Below are 8,355 nucleotides of genomic sequence, written 5' to 3'. Positions count from 1 at the left end.
TAAAATTGTATTTTATAAAATGTGATTAATATATTTAATTTATAATTTAAATTAAAATAATTATTTTAACTCATTGATATATTGATGAATAAAATTTTATGTGTTTTGAAAATAATCTTTATCATATTAAATTTAAATTCTAAATTATTATTTTATCTTAAATATTTTGTAAAATTATTATATTACTAGTATATATTTTACCCTAATTTTAGAATTACCAAATAAAACCCTAATTTCATAAAAATCCTAAATTTGTTACCTGAATCCCTAAACACAGTTACAGAAAACGAAACAGAAGAAAAGGGGAAAAGAAAGAAAAGGAAAAAAGAGAAGGGGGAATCGGGGAAGAAGAAGGGAAGGAGAGGGAGAAGAGGGCGCCATCGCTGCGCCTTGCCTGCCTGTTGCCGCCACCATCGTCGTGCGAACCGGAGGTGTGGAAACGAAGAAGAGTGTGTGCGAGAGAGGAGAAGTAGCCACCATCGTCGAGGGTTCTGGTGCACGAAATTGTGATCTCAATGTCGCCAACAACTTGGTACGCACAATTATAATATCACTCATTTTCACAACTTCGCACAACCAACCAGCAAGTGCACTGGGTCATCCAAGTAATAAACCTTACGTGAGTAAGGGTCGATCCCACGGAGATTGTCGGCTTGAAGCAAGCTATGGTCACCTTGTAAATCTCAGTTAAGCGAATTCAAATGGTTATGGAGTTTTAATGATTAACAGATAAATAAAACATAAAATAAAGATAGAGATAGTTATGTAATTCATTGGTGGGAATTTCAGACAAGTGTATGGAGAAGCTTCATCCCTCTTGAATCTCTGCTTTCCTACTGCCTTCATCCAATCCTTCATACTCCTTTCTATGGCAAGCAGTATGTAGGGCGTCACTGTTGTTAATGGCTACTTCCCATCCTCTCAGTGAAAAAGGTCATCTACGGTTTCCCGCATGGCTAATCAGCTGTTGGTTCTCGATCATGTAGGAATAGGATTTACTATCCTTTTGCATCTGTCACCACGCTCTACAGTCGCGAGTTTGAAGCTCGTCACAGTCATCTCATCCCAGATCCTACTCGGAATACCATAGACCTTTTGGATCTCAAGAATGCTGCCAATGGATTCTAGCTTATACCACGAAGACTCTGATCTCATGGAATGGAAGGCTCTGTTGTCAGGAGAGGCAACCATGCGTCGTGGACCAGGAATCCAAGAGATACACACTCTAGCTTTTGCAGGTAGAACGGAAGTGTTTGTCAAGCACGCGTTCATAAGTGAGAATGGTGATGGGTTTCACGGATCATTACATTCATCAGGTTGAAGTGCAAGTGAATATCTTAGAATAAGAATAAGCATGAATTGAATAGAAAACAGTAGTAATTGCATTAATACTCGAGAAACAGCAGAGCTCCACACACTTAATCTATGATATGTAGAAACTCCACCGTTAAAAATACATAAGAACAAGGTCCAGGCATGGCCATGAGGCCAGCCTCCAAAATATGATCAAAGGATCAAAAGATAATCCAAAGATGAAAATACAATAGTAAAAAGTCCTATTTATACTAGACTAGTCACTAGGGGTACAGAGATGAGTAAATGATGCAGAAATCCACTTCCGGACCCACTTGGTGTGTGCTTGGGCTGAGCATTGAAGCTTTCACGTGTAGAGGTCTTCCTTGGAGTTGAATGCCAGTTTGTAACTTGTTTCTAGCATTTAACTCTGCTTTGCAACTTGTTTCTGGCGCTTAACGCCAGAATAGGGCGGAAAGCTGGCGTTAAACACCAGTTTGCGTCGTCTAAACTCGGGCAAAGTATAGACTATTATATATTGCTGGAAAGCCCTGGATGTCTACTTTCCAATGCTTGAGATCGTGCCATTTGGATTTCTGTAGCTCTAAAAATTCCATTTCGAGTGCAGGGAGGTCAGAATCCAACAGCATCAGCAGTTCTTTGTTAGCCTCTGAATCAGATTTTTGCTCAGGTCCCTCAATTATAGCCAGAAAATACCTAAAATCACAGAAAAATACACAAACTCATAGTAAAGTCTAGAAATGTGAATTTTGCTTAAAAACTAATAAAAATATACTAAAAACTAACTAAATCATACTAAAAACTATGTAAAAATAATGCCAAAAAGCATATAAATTATCCGCTCATCACAACACCAAACTTAAATTGTTGCTTGTCCCCAAGCAACTGAAAACAAAATAGGATAAAAAAAAGAGAATATATAATGAATCTCACATTATCAATGAAACTTAGTCCCAATTAGATGAGCGGGGCTAGTAGCTTTTTGCTTCTGAACAGTTTTGGCATCTCACTTTTTCCTTTGAAATTTAGAATGATTGGCATCTATAGGAACTTAGAATTTCAGATAGTGTTATTGATTCTCCTAGTTTAGTATGTTGATTCTTGAGCACAACTACTTTATAAGTCTTGGCCGTTGTCCTAAGCACTTTGTTTTCTAGTATTACCACCGGATACATAAATGCCACAGACACATAACTGGATGAACCTTTTCAAATTGTGACTCAGCTTTGCTAAAGTCCCCAGTTAGAGGTGTCCAGAGTTCTTAAGCACACTCTTTTTGCTTTGGATCACGACCTTAACCACTCAGTCTCAAGCTTTTCACTTGGACCATCATGACACAAGCACATGGTTAGAGATAGCTTAATTTAGCCGCTTAGGCCTGGATTTTATTTCCTTGGGCCCTCCTATCCATTAATGCTCAAAGCCTTGGATCTTTTTTACCCTTGCCTTTTGGTTTTAAGGGCTATTGGTTTTTTTTGCTTACTTTTTCTTTATCTTTCTTTTTTTTTCACTGTTTTTCTTGCTTCAAGAATCAATTTCATGATTTTTCAGATTATCAATAACATTTCTCTTTGTTCATCATTCTTTCAAGAGCCAACAATTTTAACATTCATAAACTTCACTATAAAAAATATGCACTTGGTAGACGAAATTGTGATCACTTGTTATGTATTTATAAAAGATGTATACTCTGAGGGCATTGTTTATTTTCTTCACAATCTCGTTCAACTAACCAGCAAGTGTACTGGGTCGTCCAAGTAATAACCTTACGTGAGTAAGGGTCGAATCCACAGAGATTGTTGGTATGAAGCAAGCTATGGTCACCTTGCAAATCTCAGTTAGGCAGATTAAAAATGGTTTATGGGTTTTCGAATAATTAATAATAAAAAGAAATAAATAATAAAAGGGATAGAACACTTATGCAGATTCATTGGTAGAGGTATCTTTTAAGTATATACAGCTGCTGCATGGCTCAAGCACGCCTGCTCTCCTACTGCTTCTACTCAATCCTTCTTACTCCTTTCCATGGCAAGCTTTGTATAGGGGTTCACCATCAACTGTGGCTACTTTCATTCCTCACGGGGAAATAACCTGTGCGGCTGTCACTCGCACAGCTAACCAGTCTGGAGGCATCACCCATGGCTGATGGCTACATCCCATCCTCGCAGTGAAAACTATGCTAACGCACTCTGTCACAGTACGGCTAATCACCGGTTGGTTCCCACTCCTACTGGAATAGAATCCCTCTTTTGCGTCTGTCACCAACGCCCAGCAGGTTAAAGTTTGAAGCACGTCACGGTCACTCATGATCGGAATCCTACTCGGAACACCACAGACAAGGTTGGACTTTCCGGACTCCCAGGATCCTACTCGGAACACCACAGACAAGGTTGGACTTTCCGGATCCAGATGAATGCCGCCAACTATCTAACTTATACCACGAAGATTCTGTTGGGGAATCTAAGAGATACGCATTCAAGCTCTGTTGCATGTAGAACGGACATGGTTGTCAATCACGCGCATTCATAAGTGAGAATGATAATGAGGGTAATCTGACTCATCACATTCATCATGTTCTTGGGTACGAATGAATATCTTGGAATAAGAATAAAAGAGAATTGAATAAAAGAAGATAGAATTTCATTAATACTTGAGGTACAGCAGAGCTCCACACCCTTAATCTATGGTGTGCAGAAACTCCACCGTTGAAAATACATAAGCAAAGAGTTCAGGCATGGCCGAATGGCCAGCCCTCTCTAACGTGATCAATGATCCCCTAAGATGAAGAATAAAACAAAACTGAGATCAAAGATGTCTAATACAATAGATAAATGTCCTATATATACTAGACTAGCTACTAGGGTTTACATGAGTAAGTAATTGATGCATAAATTCACTTCCGGGGCCCACTTGGTGTATGTTTGGGCTGAGCTTGATCATTCCACGAGCTAAGGCATATCTTGGCGTTGAACTCTGAGTTATGACGTGTTTTGGGCGTTCAACTCCGGATCATGACGTTTTTCTGGCGTTTAACTCCAGACAGCAGCGTGTACTTGGCGTTTAACGCCAAGTTACGTCGTCATTCTTCGAATAAAGTATGGACTATTATATATTGCTGGAAAGCCCTGGATGTCTACTTTCCAACGCCGTTGAGAGAGCGCCAATTGGAGTTCTGTAGCTCCAGAAAATCCATTTCGAGTGCAGGGAGGTCAGATTCCAACAGCATCAGCAGTCCTTTTGTCATCCTTCTTCAGAGTTTTGCTCAAATCCCTCAATTTCAGTCAGAATTTACCTGAAATCACAGAAAAACACACAAACTCATAGTAAAGTCCAGAAATGTGAATTTAACATAAAAACTAATGAAAACATCCCTAAAAGTAGCTTAAACTTACTAAAAACTATGTGAAAACAATGCCAAAAAGCGTATAAATTATCCGCTCATCACAACACCAAACTTAAATTGTTGCTTGTCCCCAAGCAACTGAAAATCAAATAGGATAAAAAGAAGAGAATATACTATAAAGTCCAAAATATCAATGAATATTAATTTAATTACATGAGCGGGACTTGTAGCTTTTTGCTTCTGAATAGTTTTGGCATCTCACTTTTTCCTTTGAAGTTTAGAGTGATTGGCTTCTCTAGGAACTTAGAATTTCAGATAGTGTTATTGACTCTCCTAGTTAAGCATGTTGATTCTTGAACACAGTTACTTATGAGTCTTGGCCGTGGCCCTAAGCACTTTGTCTTCCAGTATTACCACCGGATACACAAATGCCACAGACACATGACTGGGTGAACCTTTTCAGATTGTGACTCAGCTTTGCTAGAGTCCCCAGTTAGTGGTGTCCAGAGCTCTTGAGCACACGCTTTTGGATCACGACTTTAACCACTCAGTCTCAAGCTTTTCACTTGGGCCTTCATGACACAAGCACATGGTTAGGGACAGCTTGATTTAGCCGCTTAGGCCTGGATTTAACTTCCTTGGGCCCTCCTATCCATTGATGCTCAAAGCCTTGGATCCTTTTTACCCTTGCCTTTTGGTTTTAAGGGCTATTGGTTTTTTTTTTTTTTTTGCTTGCTTTTTCTTTCTATTTATATTTTTTTCGCCACTTTTTTTTTTCACTGCTTTTTCTTGCTTCAAGAATCAATTCATGAATTTTTCAGTTCATCAATAACATTTCTCTTTGTTCATCATTCTTTCAAGAGCCAACAATTTTAACACTCATAAACAACAAGATCAAAAATATGCACTGTTCAAGCATTCATTCAGAAAACAAAAATTATTGCCACCACATCAATATAATTAAATTAAATTCACTAATAATTTCGAAAATTATGTACTTCTTGTTCTTTTGAATTAAAACATTTTTCTTTTAAGAGAGGTGAAGGATTCATGGAATTATTCATAATCTTTAAGGCATGGTTACATACTAATGATCATGAAGTAAAGACACAAAACATAAATAAACATAGTATTAAAAACCGAAAACAGAAAGAAAATAGAGAACAAGGAATGAATCCACCTGAGTGAGGGTGGCGCCTTTTTGAAGGTCCAATGGTGCTTTTTTGAGCTCCTCTATGCCTCTTCCTTGTTTCTGTTGCATGATCCCTAGTGATTTTGGTGTTTTTAACATTATTTGCTCCCAATAGTTGTGTGGAGGACAACTTATCCCCTGAGGTATCTCAGGGATCTCTTGATTTGCAGTCACATGTTATACCACTGAGCTATGACGGCTTATATTTTCCATCTCCCAAGACTCAGAGGTGGAAGCTTTTGTCTTCCCTTTGAGGTTTCTTTGGCCTTAGGTGCCAGTAATGGTAATGGAAAAGCAAAAAAGCTATGCTTTTACCACACCAAACTTAAAATTTGCTCGTCCTCGAGCAAAAAGAAAAGAAGAGTAGAAGAAGAAGAAGAAGAAAATTTGAGTAGAGAGGGAGAAGAGGGGGTTCGGCTATGTAGAGAAGAAGGGGTTATGTTGTGTGAAAATGAAGAAGAAAAGGAATTATAGAGGGGGAGGGTTATGTTTCGGCCATGTTAGGTGGGAATGGGTGGGAAATTGAATTTGAATGTAGTGGGGGTAGGTGGGGTTTTGGGGAAGAGGAGGTTGATGTGAATGGTGCATGGGGTAATTGGGAAGAGGAATTGAGGTGATTGGTGAAGGGTATTGGGAATTGTGACATGGATATTCAAATCACAAAAGTAGGATTAAGAGGGAAGGTGAGAATTGGGTAGGTGGGGATCCTGTGGGGTCCACAGATCCTGAGGTGGAGATCCTGTGGGGTCCACAGGTCCTGAGGTGAAAAGAAATACCATTCCTTCACCATATAGGCGTGTAGATTGCCTTCATGCACCATTCTGGCGTTCAAACGCCCATTGGTGCATGTTCTGGGCGTTAAACGCCCATGTAATGCTTGTTTCTGGCGTTGAACGCCAGTTTCAAGCTTGTTTCTGGCGTTCAGCGCCAGATTGTCCTCTGCGTGCGCATCCTGGCGTTAAACGCCAGGATGTTGCTTGTTTTGGGCGTTCAGCGCCAGGAAGATGCTCTGTTCTGGCGCTGAACGCTGGCCAGATGCATCTTCTGGGCGCTGAACGCCGGCCCGTGCGTCCTCCAGGGTGAAAAATTTTTTTCTTCTGTTTTTGACTCTGTTTTTAATTTTTTTGATTTTTTCGTGACTCCTCATGATCATGTACCTAATTAAACACAAAAATAACAAAGAAACAAAATAAAATAAAATTAGATAAATAAAATTGGGTTGCCTCCCAACAAGCGCTTCTTTAATGTCAATAGCTTGACAGTGGCTCTCATGGAGCCACAGAGCAATCAAGTCAATGTTGTCTAGTCCCAACACCAAACTTAGAGTTTGGATATGGGGTTTGAACACCAAACTTAGAGTTTGGTTGTGGCTTCACAACACCAAACTTAGAGTCTGACTGTGTGGGCTCTTCTTGACCTTGAACTGAGAGAAGCTCTTCATGCTTTCTCTCTTTTGTCACAGAGGGATGGCCATGTGCTTGGAACACAAGGTATTCTCCATTCAATTGAAGGACTAACTCTCCTCTGTTGACATCTATCACAGCTTCTGCTATGGCTAGGAAAGGTCTTCCTAGGATGATGCATTCATCATCTTCCTTCCTAGTATCTAGGATTAGGAAATCAGCAGGGATGTAAAAGTCTTCAACTTTTATAAGCACGTCCTCTACTATCCCATGAGCTTGTCTCACTGACTTATCTGCCAATTGCAGTGAGAACAAAGCAGGTTGCACCTCAATGATCCCTAGCTTCTCCATTACAGAGAGTGGCATAAGGTTTATCCCTGACCCAAGATCACATAGAGCGTTTTCAAAGCTCATGGTGCCAATGGTGCAAGGTATTAAGAACTTGCCAGGATCTTGTTTCTTTTGAGGTAGAGTTTCCTGAATCCAAGTCTCTAAATCACTAATGAGCAAGGGAGGTTCACTTTCCCAAGTCTCATTACCAAATAGCTTGGCATTCAGTTTCATGATAGCTCCTAGATATTGAGCAATTTGCTCACCAGTCACATCTTCATCCTCTTCAGAGGATGAATAATAGTCAGAGCTCATGAATGGCAGAAGGAGATTTAATGGAATCTCTAAGGTCTCTGTATGAGCCTCAGATTCCTCAAGATCCTTAATAGGAAGCTCCTTCTTGCTTGGAGGACGTCCCAGGAGGTCTTCCTCACTGGGATTTTCGTCCTCCTCCTCCTTGATGCATTCGGCCATGTTGACTAAGTCAATGGCTTTGCACTCTCCTTTTGGATTCTCTTCTGTATTACTTAGGAGAATACTGGGAGGAGTTTCAATAACTTTCTTACTCAGCTGGCCTACTTGTGCCTCCAAATTTCTAATGGAGGATCTTGTTTCATTCATGAAACTGAAAGTGGCTTTTGACAGATCAGAGACTATATTGGCTAAATTAGAATTATTTTGTTCAGAGTTCTCTGTCTGTTGCTGAGAAGATGATGGATATGGCTTACTATTATTCAGCCTATTGCGTCCACCATTGTTAAAACCTTGTTGAG

The sequence above is a fragment of the Arachis hypogaea genome, chromosome 1 (assembly GCF_003086295.3).
Source record: "Arachis hypogaea cultivar Tifrunner chromosome 1, arahy.Tifrunner.gnm2.J5K5, whole genome shotgun sequence".
Classification (NCBI taxonomy): Eukaryota; Viridiplantae; Streptophyta; class Magnoliopsida; order Fabales; family Fabaceae; genus Arachis; species Arachis hypogaea.
The sequence above is the reverse complement of the archived record's forward strand: the minus strand, read 5'-3'. Positions refer to the sequence as shown.